Below are 16,261 nucleotides of genomic sequence, written 5' to 3'. Positions count from 1 at the left end.
TCTTGAGATTCGCTGCCAATTCATTGTGTAATATCTTGTACCATTGTTGCTAAACTGTTTGTAGTTCTGTACTGAGGAAGATTGGATAGCTTGTGTTGTAAGCTATCAAGAGTATCTTGGTGAACAAAACTGAATAGCTTATGCTCGAAGCTTTCATCAGGGCAGCTTGCTGAAGAAGACTGGGTATCTTATTTTAGAAGCTTCTCCTCCTAGTTTCTTATCGAGGAAGATTTGGTGACTCATGCCGGAAGGTTTCTGCAGTAGCTTACTGAAGAAGGCTGGTTATCTTGGACGGGAAGTCATCCACGTATCGTACTGAGGATGACTAGGGAACCTTGCGTTGTAAGCTTCTCTTGTAGCTTGTGGAGGAAGATCGGGTTGCTTACACCAGAAGCTTCTCTCTGTGATATGCACACTGATGTCGCTTGAAGCTACGTCGGTTTTCCCCCAAAGAGGAAGGGATGATGCAGCACAACGGCGGTAGGTATTTCCCTCAGATATGAAACCAAGGTTATCGAACCAGTAGGAGAACCAAGCAACACAACATAAACATCACCTGCACACAAAGAACAACTTCTCACAACCCGACCTGTTAAAGGGGTTGTCAACCCCTTCCGGGGTACGGCGCCTCAAGATAGGCAAAACGGACGTGAGGAATTTGTAGTAATTTGATAGATCGCACGCCAAACAAAATAAATAAGAATAAATTGCAGCAAGGTATTTTTGTATTTTTTGGTTTAATAGATCTGAAAATAAACACAAGAAAAAGTAGATCGCAAGGCAAATATATGAGAAAGAAGTCCCGAGGGCTGTAGGTTTCACTAGTGGCTTCTCTCGAGAAAGATAGCAAACAGTGGGTGAACAAATTACTGTTGGGCAATTGATAGAACCTCAAATAATTATGACGATATTCAGGCAATGATCATTACATAGGCATCACATCCAAGAGTAGTAGACCGACTCCTGCCTGCATCTACTACTATTACTCCACACATCGACCGCTATACAACATGCATCTAGTGTATTAAGTTAATGGAAAAACGGAGTAATGCAATAAGAACAATGACATGATGTAGACAAGATCCGTTTATCTTGCGTTAGATATAGATCCCATATTTTTATCCTTAGTAGCAACGATACATACGTGTCGGTTCCCTTTCTGTCACTGGGATCAAGCACCGTAAGATCGAACCCACTACCGGGCACCTCTCCCCATTGCAAGATAAAGAATAGATCAAGTTGGCCAAACAAAACCCAAATATCGGAGAAGAAATACGAGGCTATAAGAAATCATGCATAAAAGAGATCAAAGAAACTCAAATACTTTCATGGATATAAAAAGATATAACTGATCATAAACTCCAAGTTCATCAGATCCCAACAAATACACCACAAAAAGAGTTACATCATATGGATCTCCAAGAGACCATTGTATTGAGAATTCGCGCGAAAGAGAAAGCCATCTAGTTACTAACTACGAACCCCAAGGTCTAGAAAGAACTACTCACGCATCATCGGAGAGGCACCAATGGAAGTGGTGAACCCCTCCGTGATGGTGTCTAGATTGGATCTGGTGGTTCTGGACTCTACGGCGGCTGGATGAATATTTCGTCGACTCCCCTAGGGTTTCTGGATTTTTGGGGTATTTATAGAGCAAAGAGGCGGTCCAGGGGGCACCCGAGGTGGGCACAACCCACCAGGGCGCGGCTGGGCCTCCTGGCGCACCGTGATGGGTTGTCCCCTCCTCGGGACTCCCTCCAGGTGCTACCAGGGCCCAACTTCTTCCTTCTGGTCCATAAAAAATCATCGTAAAGTTTCGTGGCATTTGGACTCCGTCTGATATTGATTTCCTGCGATGTAAAAAACATGCAGAAAACTGCAACTAGCACTTGGCACTATGTCGATAGGTTAGTACCAAAAAATGATATAAAATGACTATAAAATGATTATAAAACATCCAAGGTTGATAATAAAACAGCATGGAACAATCAAAAATTATAGATACGTTGGAGACGTATCATAGACCCACGGCCAGAAGAAAATATTTAGTCCGGAAATAAAAGCAAGATTTTAATCGTCACATATCATAAAGGACGGAACTGCCTGCAGATGCATTACAGTGTTTCCTGGTTGTACTTTATCCATGCTTGTTGGCTGATAAATCTACATAAACCTTTCAAGTCCATTTTGTAGCTGCTCCAACTAAAAGGGGGGAAAAGACAAGAGTTAAAGAATTCACCAATAGAATATCTTATTGATCTTTCTTATCCCCTTATGGATTATAAACACATGTAGATCAACTACATACAATAGGAAGGTTTTTCATTTAATATGGAGGTCGAGGCACACACCTATACTCAATCAACGGGACTGATGGTTAGATTATTGCCACAATATCAGTGAGCTCCTCTAGGTAGCTGAAGAAAACAACCTGAATGGGAGGGAGGTCCATTTAATACAAATGATATAGAACACATCATCATAAGAACAATATGCAACCAACCATAAATTAGCTTTTCCTAATGACCAAAGTTGTACAATAAGTTATTCTCATACCTCTTTTTATTGACATTGAACTTAAAATCAAATTAGTCATCTGCTCCGGCGCATGCACCCTCGCCGCATCTACCACGGACTGCCCTCTAGGATAGGCTAACAAAGGTCCTGGAGATGCCAAACATGACCTGCCACCGCTGGAGCCGATGGGCAGTATGTAATTGCGCCACCAGAAGAGCTCGGCCTACAACCCAAGGCTTCATTGTACTAATCTATTCTCAAGTACCATCTCCATAAGAAAACTATTCTCAGGTTGAGAGAGCATACCAAAACTAAGTTGCGAAACATAAATGATGAAAAACAAAACATAGCTCTATTAGGAAATTGACATGTGCAGGCCCGGAACCACATATTGTTCCATTCAGAGTACTGAACTTGGAGAGCAATATGCACTCTGTGTGCTAAATGAAGTAAACAAAAATGGATATCCTGATAATGATGAGAACTGTGGCAAATCAGTAATGAAATGAAGTTACGATTGTAAACTACGTAATCTGCAACAATTATAGAAGCATGGTAAAATTTCATAAACAGAGTGAGGTATGCGTATGACAGAGCATAATACCTGAATAGTAAAAAGATGCCTCCATTCACCACATGGATTAGTAGTCATAACATGACACAATGTGATAGCTTATAATATGAACTAAAAAATCTTTGATGCCGCCTAACTGTAAGCGTGAGCATGCTAACTAAATAAGAAAAAAATGTCCAACAACAATAACCAAATAAGGGATGTAATTTATCGGATTAAGGTCTACTGTGCTTCCAACAATAGCTTTGTGCTAATGTGAAATATATCAAGGTTCTTCGAGAGGATATATTTTGCAATTGTCAAGGATCGGTAGAAGTTACAATAAAAGTTTATTGTGCCATACAACAAGAATACATATGGGAAAAATTCACTACACTCAAAGCCACATTTTCACCAAGCAAATATTCTTCATGACGATTGCAAATTCACCCATATGAAATATGTGTCATATTAGTTCATGAGTTACATCCTCCATCACGATTGAAAGCTCACCCATATGCATGCGATCAGAATATGCATGAAGTTGCGAGGTAGACAGAGCCCAGGTGCACACGTGATGCATGGGGATGGAGGCAGGGAGATATGAACAACACATACATACATGTGCATGGAAAAATTGACCTATGACGAAAACAATTCACAATCTGAACTGGTTCGAAAAAAAATTCACTCAGCTAACCCTTTTGTGTAGCGCCCGACATGCAGGCGTCACACCCTACTGTGCAGCGCCTAGTCCTCAGGCACTGCACTTCTGGCGAGCGTGGCACCCCCGGGCCCCTCACCCAGCAGTGCAACGCCTCCGAACTAGGTGCCACACCTGTCACGTGCAGCGCTTGAGAGCTAGGCGCCTGATACGTCTCCAACGTATCTATAATTTATGAAGTATTCATGCTATTATATTATCCATCTTGGATGTTTATGGGCTTTATTAAACACTTTTATATTACTTTTGGGACTAACATATTGACCCAGAGCCCAGTGCCAGTTCCTGTTTTTTCCCTTGTTTCAGTGTTTCGAAGAAAAGGAATATCAAACGGAGTCGAAACGGAATGAAACCTTCTGGGGAAGTTATTTTTGGAAAGAAAGCAACCCGGGAGACTTGGAGTGCACGTCAGGAAAGCAACGAGGGAGGCACGAGGCAGGGGGCGCGCCCACCCCCCTGGGCGCGACCTCCACCCTCGTGGGCCCCTCGTGGCTCCCCTGACGTATTTCTTTCGCCTATATATATCCATATACCCTAAAACCTTCGGAGAACAGAATAGATCAGGAGTTCCGCCGCCGCAAGCCTCTATAGCCACCGAAAACCAATCAGGACCCTGTTCCGGCACCCTGCCGGAGGGGGGATCCCTCATCGGTGGCCATCTTCATCATCCCGGCGCTCTCCATGACGAGGAGGGAGTAGTTCACCCTCGGGGCTGAGGGTATGTACCAGTAGCTATGTGTTTGATCTCTCTCTCTCTCTCTCGTGTTCTTGAGGTGGTACGATCTTGATGTATCGCGAGCTTTGCTATTGTAGTTGGATCTTATGATGTTTCTCCTCCTCTAGTCTCTTGTAATGGATTGAGTTTTCCCTTTGAAGTTATCTTATCAGATTGAGTCTTTAAGGATTTGAGAACACTTGATGTATGTCTTGCCATGCTTATCTGTGGTGACAATGGGATATCACGTGATCCACTCGATGTATGTTTTGGTGATCAACTTGCGGGTTCCGCCCATGAACCTATGCATAGGGGTTGGCACACGTTTTCGTCTTGATTCTCCGGTAGAAACTTTGGGGCACTCTTTGAAGTTCTTTGTGTTGGTTGAATAGATGAATGTGAGATTGTGTGATGCATATCGTATAATCATACCCACGGATACTTGAGGTGACATTGGAGTATCTAGGTGACATTAGGGTTTTGGTTGATTTGTGTCTTAAGGTGTTATTCTAGTACGAACTCTAGGGCTGTTTGTGACACTTATAGGAATAGCCAAACGGATTGATCGGAAACAATAACTTTGAGGTGGTTTTGTACCCTACCATAATCTCTTCGTTTGTTCTCCGCTATTAGTTACTTTGGAGTGACCCTTTGTTGCATGTTGAGGGATAGTTATATGATCCAATTATGTTATTATTGTTGAGAGAACTTGCACTAGTGAAAGTATGAACCCTAGGCCTTGTTTCCTAGCATTGCAATACCGTTTACGCTCACTTTTATCGCTTGCTACCTTGCTGTTTTTATATTTTCAGATTACAAAAACCTATATTTACCATCCATATTGCACTTGTATCACCATCTCTTCGCCGAACTAGTGCACCTATACAATTTACCATTGTATTGGGTGTGTTGGGGACACAAGAGACTCTTTTTTATTTGGTTGCAGGGTTGCTTGAGAGAGACCATCTTCAACCTACGCCTCCCACGGATTGATAAACCTTAGGTCATCCACTTGAGGGAAATTTGCTACTGTCCTACAAACCTTTGCACTTGGAGGCCCAACAACGTCTACAAGAAGAAGGTTGCGTAGTAGACATCAGCGCCACACACGTTATGTGCATCGCCTAGCTCTTAGGCGCTGCACTATGAATTAGTAGCCACCGCGCGCTGGCCCTTCCCCCACCCACCCCATTCCCTTGCAGTTCTAGAATAGAGCGCAGCGGCGGCTTTCTCCTCTCCCCCTCTCAATCCCCTCTCCCAAATTCTTCAGATATGATGATTTGGTCGGTGGATTTCTTCAGCAATCCATCCTAGAAGGTACTCTCCTCCGATCCCCTTCTTTCTATCCAGAAAATCTTACATATTTTGAAGATTTGTGGAACCTTTGTTTGATTGGATTAGAATCTTGCACATATATTTTGAAATATATTGGTGGGATTTAGGATTTGTAGATGATTTGTAATCATTTTGTAACCCTAATTTAGTTGATTTGTATTGAAAATACATGCTTCCATGTTGAAAACCTAGATTGTTGAGATGTACCTTATACATGTCTAGATGTTTGTGTTGATGTTTTTATAGATGATTTAGATGATATCCTAAATTTGTTTGCGGAACCCTACATGTGTGCGGAACCCTACATGTTGAGATGTTTTTTAGATGAAACCATTATAGAACCCTATATTGTTTCAAAACATATTTTTTTGTGATGATTGTTGGCATGCTTTGATTGTAGATATTACATTATTATTATTCAATTTCCTTTTAGTTTGTACCGATTGTTGGCATGTTTTTTGTGATTATTGTTGGCATGTTTTGATTAGGATGTATGGTAGTTAGCTAACGTATGCTTATTGTTTGAAATTTTTAGGATGGTTTGGCTTCTCGATGATCATTATGACACTCTACGCCGGGCCTACTTTATGTTGGTGGAGCAACGGGTAATAATCAAAGTGGCCGGTATTATGAATTTTGTGTTTATTTCAAACACACGTGCCCCATATGTAATATTATGATTTGCTTGTTTGTAGGAGCTTCATCCTCTAAAGATTCGGTCTCACGGGGTCATCCTTGGTGGGATGCGCTATGATGAGCGGTACACACTGTACATAAGGGAGACATGACTCCTTCCGATCATTCAGCTGGTCAGCTGGTCGATGTAGAGCCTCAGTGCTGTAGAAATCACCACGCTTGTTGATCGGTGGAGGACGAAGACACACAATTTCCATCTTCGTACCGTGGAGATGACGGTGATGCTCACTATGATCGCCGGTCTCCCTATCGAGGGGAATCCTCTGTGTATGAGCACCGATTCTGATGGGTGGCGCCAGCAGATGGAGGCCCTTATTGGTATGTCTCCTCCAGAGCCTCCAGTACTAGAAGGAGACAAGAAGAAGGAAAGAGTCACAGTCGGTGCTCCTTTCACCTGGATTGCATTCCACTTTGGGTATTGCCCCGAGGATGCTATCAATGAAGAGGCCCAGACATATGCTCGTGTGTACATGTGGTACATTATCTCCAAGACTCTATTTGCTGACGGCACATGCAAGAATGGTCCATGGATATGGCTGAAGATTGACCGTCTTCGATAGCAAATGGAGTTGGGGTTCGGCGGCACTGGCTTACTTATATAGACATGTACGGAGCTGTTTGTTTGTACTTCATTATATATGCGGTGCCCACTCATATGCAACTGAGGAAAGGAACTAGTCATCGTCCTCCTTTTTCTTATGTAACTCGATTAGTCGTCGTTTTCTTATGTCGAACTTATTGTGTTGTTGAACTTCTAGGCTTTGTTGAACTTGTTATATCGTTGAACTTGTAGCAGTGTTGAACTTCTTGACTTTCTTTAAGTTGAACGGATGTTTTAGTTGATCCTAATTGCTTAAGTTTTATCATATTAGTTCATGAGATTGTCATAATGAAACTGCACAGGAGCTTGTCAGTTTCTGCATGTTGACATATGTGTGACGCCTAGCAAAAAGGGCCATATCCATAACATAAAAACACCCATAACCCTAACCCTAACATACTAACAAGCCCAACCCTGGCACCAACATAACAACACCCATAACCCGAACCCTAACATACTAAGAAGCCATATCTCCATACAAATTTCAAGATCCATAGAAACCTAGGGTTTCCCCAAACTAGCAAAAAATGAGCAAATGTGAGCATTTTTTGGGATGAAAACAAGGGATCGGAGGAGATTACCTTGAGGGAGGGATTGGGTTCGAAATCCACGGACAAAATATTCAAATTTGGAAGATTTGGAGAAGGATTTGAGAGGGGGAGAGAGGGCACAACACGGGTGGGGTTGGGGTTGGGGTTGGGTGTGTGTGTGGGGAGTGGGGAGGGGGGCAGCATGCCAACTAGTAACATGATGTGCAGCGCCTAAGAGCTAGGCGCTGCACATAACAAGCGTGGCGCCTAGCTGTCAGGCGCTGCACATAACAAGTGTGGCGCCTAGCTGCCAGGCGCTGCACGTGTCAAGTGTAGCGCCCAGCTCGGAGGTGCTGCACTGCTGGGTGCGTGGCCAGGGGGTGCCACGCTGGCCTGAAGTGCAGCGCCTGAGGGCTAGGCGCTGCACCGTAGGGTGTGGCGCCTACGTGTTGGGCGCCACACAAAAGGGTCAACTGAGTGAATTTTTTTGAACTAGTTCAGATTGTGGATTGTTTTCATCCATAGGTCAATTTTGTCGTTTTTGCCCATGTGCACCTAGCGTCAGTGGCCGACGCGTGGTATAGAGAGGGGGTAGATACGAGCATGGGAGGCGCGAGGTTTGGAGGAGCTCACCGGCATGGCTGTCCGAGGCAGAAGGGCAGCAGACGTACCAAGTGAAGGCTTTGTCGTTGTGGTCGCTGCCGCAGGTGAAGCTCGCTCCCCCGGTCATTCCCATGGCAGGGCGTCGGACATGAGCCTGCCAGGCGCAGTGTACTTGTTATGCAGGGAGTAGAGGCGCGGTTGTGGGAAGCTGACATAGGTAGAGCACGGGGGACAGCGGCGTGGTCACAGGATGTTCCCTGTACCAAACATGGGAGACAAATCATGGTCGCAGGTCACATCTTCGTGATTCACTTTGCCATCAGCCTCCCCGCCTAGACCACTACCTCTCCTCCTCCTTCCCGTCGTCAGCAACTGTGGGAACAAGGTGGCACCCTGTAGTGACGGCCGAGAGGATGGAAGGTGGAGGTGCTGCAATTCGGAAGGACGAAAATATCATCTACAACGGCGGTTGGTAAAGGAGCAGTGACCGGTGAGGAAGTCATGAGCAGGGGAGGAGGAATCGAGCGCCGCAACCTCCCTTTGGAGGAACCCTAATGCGCGAGGGGAATCGAGCGCTTGAGATGAGAGGAGAGGGGATCGACACTGCTTCCGCGATGGCGGCGTCATCCCAGAACCACGCCTTAGAGCATCTCCAACCCGCGCGACGCGTTAAAACAGTTTTACATTGCTGAAATAGTGTTTTTGCGCGCGAGAAGTTTATCAGACGCACAAAAAACGGCGCCCAACCCGGCGGCCCCACATGCAGCAGCCCGCGCCCCAAATTTGCAGCCCCACAGCCCGCGTGCGCTAAAGTTAGAGCATCTCCAACAGGCGCGCAACCGTGCGGCGCGCTAAAACCTTTTTACAGCACAGAAATAGCGAATTTTTGCGCACGGCAGAGCGCTGGCTGCAGCGGCCGCTGCAAAATATGGCGCGCGCGAGCAGCTCCAGCAGGCGCGCTAACTTACAGCGCGCGCGAGCAGCCGGCGCTTGCAAATAAGATTTTTACATGTCCATTTTGATAATATGATGATGTTTCAAACAATAAACAAATGTGCAAAATAAAGACATAGTATAGTTCAATTGCACGACACATCAACAATCATGCCACATCATCATCCAACCAAGTTCAAAATCACCCAACCAAGTTCATGACACATAAAAGTTCACACAAACAAATGACACATCAACAATCATGCCACATCAACATCGTCCTCCTCTACCTCCGATTCTTCATCCTCATCCGAAGACGATTTTTCCTCCTCTTCATTGTTGCATGTCGCATCATCATGGGGAGCTCGGAAGGTGTTCGCAAGATCTCCAAGGACATCATGCGAAGGTATGTGAGGCACACCGGAAGACATGCGTCCACCCATGTCACCCGGAGGTGCTCCCATGCCTCCCATGAGAGACCCAAAACTCATGCCTCCCATGCCTCCCATGGTAGCTCCGAAGGCACCCATGCCTCCCATGGTAGCTCCGAAGGCACCCATGCCTCCCATGCCGTCCATAGTTGACATATATGTCTCATCATTGAAACTACAAAGTATGTACAAGAAAACTAAGCTATCCATATGTATCTATTCATGTAAAAAACAACGACGAAAAATCATACCTTGTGGGAATTTCATCAAACACCTTGTGCGCATCGGCTGCCGGCGCAACAAGCGAGCTCGTCGGCGCTTCGATCGACGCTGCATCTGTCACACGCCCTGCAAGTTTCTTCTTCGGCCGCCAAGAAGAGCCGTCCGTCGCTTTGTTCTTCTTCCCGGACACCTTGCCCGCCTTCGTCGCCGCATTTGGTCGCTTCGAGAGGGGGCCAAGTGGCTTCACTGCGGGCGTCGGCGTGCCGCCACCCGCCGAGTCCGTGGCGCCATGAAAAGGCCGCGCACGAGACTGGTGCTTGGAGGAGGGCCGACGGAGGCGAAGCCGAAGCTTAGCCCCGCGCTAAGGTTTGTGCTGGCGGTGGCGGAGGGGTCGTGGGTGTAGGGAGGGGTTCGGGGGATGTCGGCGCGGCCGTCCATCGGGCGAATTTCGCCGGCGGCGGCGCGGGGCGGTGCGAAGGTGGGGCGGCCGGAGAGGAGAGGGTGGCGTCAGTGCGGCGCGGGTGCTCGAGTGTCCAGCACGTGGGAGCGGGCGCACGAAATAAGCGGCGCGCGATGCCTTTTTCTCCGCGCGCTGAACTAACTATACCGCACACACGTTTTTTGCACGTCCGTTGTAGTGCCCGGAACGGCTGCGCGTGCAAAAAAGTTAAATTTTCCAGCGCGGCGCTAAAATCTCGCGCTTGTTGGAGATGCTCTTACACCTTTGTTTTTGTGCGCGCTCTATTTTACAGCTTATGCTGGAGTGCTGTTTTTTATCTTTCGTGCGTCAAATAGGCTTTTTTTCCAGCGCGCGGCTTATTAAGCGCATCTGTTGGAGATGCTCTTAGGAACCTCGTTCGAGGGAGGAGTGGATCTAGATTTGAGTTGGATTCACGACGGCGTATTTTTTCTTGTGCAGATTTTTTACCCGTCTTGTGTAGATTTTCAATGGGGTGGATAGGCGAAAATCTCTACCTAAGTGAATGGGCCAATCAACTTTGAATAGTTGATAAAAACTACTCCCTCTGTCCTATAATATAAAAATGTTTTTTAAAGCTATGTTAGCTTGAAAAACATTTTTATATTATGGAACGGAGGGGGTATAGTCGAGTAGTGATTTGATTTACCCCTAAAATAAAAGTAGTGATTTTTTTGGTAAATAGTGATTTGATTTGGTAAAGAGTGATTTGATTTGGAAATAAAAACACGCACACAGTTGTTTTGGTAGGTACTGATTTGATTGATCGAATTAATGTATGATGTTGTTTTGGAGAAGTGCCGGCTTCATTGAGTTAATGGACACGTCAAATGGCCGGCCAAAATCGGTTGCGGTTGAGAGAAAGATTGCATGTAACACGCTCGCGGGCGTAATATATGATTTGATAATGAATTAATGAGAAGTGAGGCGAGGCTACCAACTCCCCGTTAGGAGTAAAGAAGATTTGATGGCACCACATATCAGGCCTTACATATTATATATGTGCGTGTATTATATTATAATTAATGACTCTTTAATTACTGATATATATTTATATCTTTGTTTTTCCGTGGCAACGTAAGGACACTCACCTAGTGATCAACAAACATTAATGTAACACCAACTATAGATGATAACATTTATATGAGAAGGAATCGGTCAATCTCTAATTAATCTCTACAAATATTTGATGGCAGCACATATCAGACATTACATATTATATAATATGTGTGTGTATCATAGTAGGATTGATGACTCTTTAATTATTGATAAATATCTATATCTTTGTTTTTCGGTGCCAACGCAAGGACATTTACCTAGCGATAAACAAACATTAATGCAACGCCAACCATAGATGGCACTCGTGCATTAGTGTACGACCAGAAGATATGATACGAATTGATTAACCTCTCCCTTGGCCAAAGAACCGCTGGCTCACGCGTATATATATAATTATACGAACACCATCACACAACACACAAAGCATCCATCGACCAAAAAGACAACACCGTCTAGAACAAGAGGATTAATTAGCTAAGCCAGTCATTCACCATGGCACATGCTAGGAACAACACGCAATTTCTGTGCTTGGCCGTAGCTCTTCTAGTCACGTTGGCCTCCTTGACCTGCAACGCCAAGGGTATGTAGAGTAGTATTTCTTACTACGTGATGCTTCATTCTTCCATTGTTTCTTTCATACCAAACAGCCACGTACTAATTGTTTGTCCCTTCTTTGCGTGCGTGTGCGCATGCAGACACAGATCCTAACACATACAGTGAATCTGTGTCGAAATGCAAGAGACCGATGGATGATTATGGCATGCGCAACTGCAACGAAGTATATTGTGCAAGGAACAACACGGAAACTAACATATACTGTCAATCTATGTGGGAATGCAACAGACCAGTTCATGATTATGACCAGCACAAGTGCCGAAACTTCTGCGTAAGCATGGGCTACGACTACCTCAGGAGCTATTGTGAGCACCACCCCTACCCGTACTGCTGTTGCCATAAGTAATCTCAATTCGATGACTTTGGGTGATATCTGGATGATGATGCTTGTCATGTGCTACATACAAAAGCTGTAGCTGTTTGTGTGTGTGTGTGTGTTCATCTCATCCCATTGTAATAACCAAAGCAGTTCATCATGACTGTTCATGGAATAAGAATGATTTCCCCGCAAAAAAGAAAGAATAATTATGAGTAGTTTCTGTCACACCCACCGTGACTCAGTGCAGAACTTGAAAGAAGAAGAAAGCACGAGAAGTAGCCTGGGCTTGCTGGGCCGTGGACGACGGGATGGCGACAGAAAAAAGCCCAGACCAAAGCCTAAAGTGTTGGCCCATATGTAAATTGAGTGGAAGAGAGGGCATCAGCCGAAGGGCGCGGGAGCTCCTAGACGACGCTTTAGGCGCCCCTTCGCCGAGGTGGAGCACGCAGCCACACTCTTGGGCCCGATCCAAACACACGCTCGCTGGCTCAGTCAGGTCGGTTCGGTTGTTGACTGGTCGTTGGGTTCGCTGCTGACTGGTCAAGCTTGACCGGTCAACCATTGACTTTAAAAAATTAAAACATTTTTTGGTAAAAAATAAAAAAAATCATAAATTAAAAATGTACATGAATTTTCAAAAAGTTCATCAAATTTTAAGTTCATCGTTTTTTAGGAGTTCACACATTTCCAAAAAAAATTCATAAATTTGAAAAGGTTCATCATTTTTTCAAAAAAGCTGCAGAAATAAAAAAATACATTGATTTTGAAAATAATTCACACATTTGAAGAAGGCAAAGAAAATAATAAAAAAATTCGAATAAAACATTAAAAGCATCCATGGACCAAAAGACAACACCGTCTAGAAGAAGAGGATTAATTAACTAGCCAGTCATTCGCCATGGCACATGCCAGGAACAACACGCAGTTTCTGTGCTTGGCCGTAGCTCTTCTAGTCACGTTGGCCTCCTTGACCTGCAACGCCAAGGGTATGTCGAGTAGTATTTCTTACTACGTGATGCTTCATTCTTCCATTGTTTCTTTCATACCAAACAGCCACGTACTAATTGTTTGTTCCTTCTTTGCGTGCGTGTGCGCATGCAGACACAGATCCTAACACATACAGTGAATCTGTGTCGAAATGCAAGAGACCGATGGATGATTATGGCATGCGCAACTGCAACAAAGTATATTGTGCAAGGAACAACACGGAAACTAACATATACTGTCAATCTATGTGGGAATGCAACAGACCAGTTCATGATTATGACCAGCACAAGTGCCGAAACTTCTGCGTAAGCATGGGCTACGACTACCTCAGGAGCTATTGTGAGCACCACCCCTACCCGTACTGCTGTTGCCATAAGTAATCTCAATTCGATGACTTTGGGTGATATCTGGATGATGATGCTTGTCATGTGCTACATACAAAAGCTGTAGCTGTTTGTGTGTGTGTGTGTGTTCATCTCATCCCATTGTAATAACCAAAGCAGTTCATCATGACTGTTCATGGAATAAGAATGATTTCCCCGCAAAAAAGAAAGACTAATTATGAGTAGTTTCTGTCACACCCACCGTGACTCAATGCAGAACTTGAAAGAAGAAGAAAGCACGAGAAGTAGCCTGGGCTTGCTGGGCCGTGGACGACGGGATGGCGACAGAAAAAAGCCCAGACCAAAGCCTAAAGTGTTGGCCCATATGTAAATTGAGTGGAAGAGAGGGCATCAGCCGAAGGGCGCGGGAGCTCCTAGACGACGCTTTAGGCGCCCCTTCGCCGAGGTGGAGCACGCAGCCACACTCTTGGGCCCGATCCAAACACACGCTCGCTGGCTCAGTCAGGTCGGTTCGGTTGTTGACTGGTCGTTGGGTTCGCTGCTGACTGGTCAAGCTTGACCGGTCAACCATTGACTTAAAAAAATTAAAACATTTTTTGGTAAAAAAATAAAAAAAATCATAAATTAAAAATGTACATGAATTTTCAAAAAGTTCATCAAATTTTAAGTTCATCGTTTTTTAGGAGTTCACACATTTCCAAAAAAAATTCATAAATTTGAAAAGGTTCATCATTTTTTCAAAAAAGCTGCAGAAATAAAAAAATACATTGATTTTGAAAATAATTCACACATTTGAAGAAGGCAAAGAAAATAATAAAAAAATTCGAATAAAACATTAAAAGCATCCATGGACCAAAAGACAACACCGTCTAGAAGAAGAGGATTAATTAACTAGCCAGTCATTCGCCATGGCACATGCCAGGAACAACACGCAGTTTCTGTGCTTGGCCGTAGCTCTTCTAGTCATGCTGGCCTCCCTTATCCTGCAACGCCAAGGGTATGTAGAGTACTATTTCTACTACGTGATGCTTCATTCTTTCTTTCACATGGAACACACGTACTAATTGTTCGTCCTTTTTGTGCGTGTGTGCGTGCGCATGCAGACACAAATCCTGACATATACCATGAATCTATGTGGGAATGCAAGAGACCGGTGCATGGTTATGACCAGCACAAGTGCCGAAACTTCTGCGTAAGCAAAGGCTACAACTACCTCACGAGCTATTGTGAGCACCACCCCTACTCGTATTGTTGTTTTTTTGGAAATGAAGGTATACCCCCGGCCTCTGCATCATGATGATGCATGCGGCCCTTTTATTAAAAATCCAGAAAGTATCATCATAAAGGTCTTACAGCTCGCAAACGGAGCAAAACAGAGTGCCATAAGTAATCTCAATTCGATGACTTTGAAGTGATATCTGGATGATGATGTTTGTTATGTGCTACTTAGAAAGCTATAGCTGTTTTTGTGTGTGTGTGTGTTGGTCTCATCCCACTGTAATAACCAAAGCATTTCATCATGATTGTTCGTGGAATAAAGATGACCCCTAAAAAAAGAGTAGTTTCTATCACAACCACCATGACTTAGTGCAGAGCAGGAAAGAAAAAGAAAGCACCAGAAGTAGCCTGGGCTTGCTGGGCCGTGGATGATGGAATCGCGACAGAAAAATCCCAGACCAAAGCCTAAAGTGTTGGCCTGTACTTAAACTAAGAAAGAGAGGGCAGCACCCGAATAGCGCGGGAGCTCCTAGACGACGCTTCTGGCGCCCCTTCGCCGAGGTGGCGCACACAGCCACACTCTTGGGCCTGACCCAAACACACACTCGCTGACTCCGTCAGGTTGCTTCGGTTATTGACTAGTCGTTGTGTTCACTGCTGACTGGTCACGGTTGACCGGGCAACCATTGATTTAAAAAAATTTAAAACGTTTTTTGTAAAAAATAAAAAAACCGTGAATTAAAAAATGCACTGAATTTTCAATAAAGTTTATAAAATTTCAAGAAGTTCTTTGTTTTTTTAAAAAAGTTCACAAATTTACAAAAAAGCTCATAAAATTTTATGGAGATATGTTTTTAAAAAGCGCAAAAATAAAAAAATACATCGATTTTGAAAAGAATTTCACACATTGAAAGAACGGAAAGAAAATAACAAGAAAAACTGAATTAAACACACAAAGCATCCATCGACCAAAAAGACAAATACCGTCTAGAAGAAGAGGATGAATTAGCTAGGTACTCATTGGCACATGCCACGAACAACACACAGTTTCTGTGCTTGGCAGTCTCTTCTCGTCATGTCGGTCTCCCTCTCCTGCATCGCCAAGGGTATGTAGAGTAGTATTTCTTAATACGTGATGCTTCATTCTTTCATTCTTTCTTTCACATGGAACACACACGTAGTAATTATTTGTTCTTTCACATTCTATAGCTGTTTGTGTGTGTGTGTTCATCTCATCCCATTGTAATAACCAAAGCAGTTCATCATGACTGTTCGTGGAATAAACATGATTTCCCCGCAAAAAAGAAAGAATAAATATGAGTAGTTTCTGTCACACCCACCGTGACTCAGTGCAGAACTTGAAAGAAGAAGAAAGCACGTG

General features: G+C 44.3%; 1 long non-coding RNA gene across 1 annotated transcript; it reads left to right on the top strand.

Moving 5' to 3' along the window:
• Window positions 1–11,807: 11,807 nt before the first annotated feature.
• LOC120966206 (uncharacterized) lies at window positions 11,808–14,279 on the top strand. Its single transcript, XR_012187265.1, has 3 exons — window positions 11,808–11,977; window positions 12,093–13,317; window positions 13,433–14,279. It is a non-coding gene; the product is annotated as an uncharacterized lncRNA (long non-coding RNA).
• Window positions 14,280–16,261: the final 1,982 nt, after the last annotated feature.

This window comes from Aegilops tauschii, chromosome 6 (assembly GCF_002575655.3).
Source record: "Aegilops tauschii subsp. strangulata cultivar AL8/78 chromosome 6, Aet v6.0, whole genome shotgun sequence".
In the NCBI taxonomy this organism is placed as follows: domain Eukaryota; kingdom Viridiplantae; phylum Streptophyta; class Magnoliopsida; order Poales; family Poaceae; genus Aegilops; species Aegilops tauschii.
Note: the sequence above shows the minus strand (reverse complement) of the source record. Positions and strands in the feature narration are given on the sequence as shown.